Source organism: Physeter macrocephalus, chromosome 11 (assembly GCF_002837175.3).
Source record: "Physeter macrocephalus isolate SW-GA chromosome 11, ASM283717v5, whole genome shotgun sequence".
NCBI lineage: Eukaryota > Metazoa > Chordata > Mammalia > Artiodactyla > Physeteridae > Physeter > Physeter macrocephalus.
Window position 1 is genome coordinate 3,248,182 of NC_041224.1, and position 215 is coordinate 3,248,396.

General features: G+C 40.5%; 1 protein-coding gene across 1 annotated transcript in view; it reads right to left on the reverse strand.

Annotated features, from left to right (window-relative positions):
- UBE3D (ubiquitin protein ligase E3D) overlaps positions 1 to 215 on the reverse strand; it is a 579,677-nt gene that overhangs the window by 23,135 nt on the left and 556,327 nt on the right. The gene's annotated exons all lie outside the window — the stretch shown is intronic.

Genomic DNA, 215 nt, shown 5'->3' on the forward strand with positions numbered 1-215 from the left:
ACAGCATTGTGGTCAGAAGAGATGCTTGATATGATTTCAATTTTCTTAGATGTACTGAGACTTGATTTGTGACCCAAGATGTGATCTATACTGGAGAATGTTCCATGTGCTTTAGTCTGCATGTGTGCCTAGGTCTGAAGTGGTTCTCTTGTAGAGAGCATATAGATGGGTCTTGTTTTTGTATCCATTCAGCAAGCCTGTGTCTTTTGGTTGGA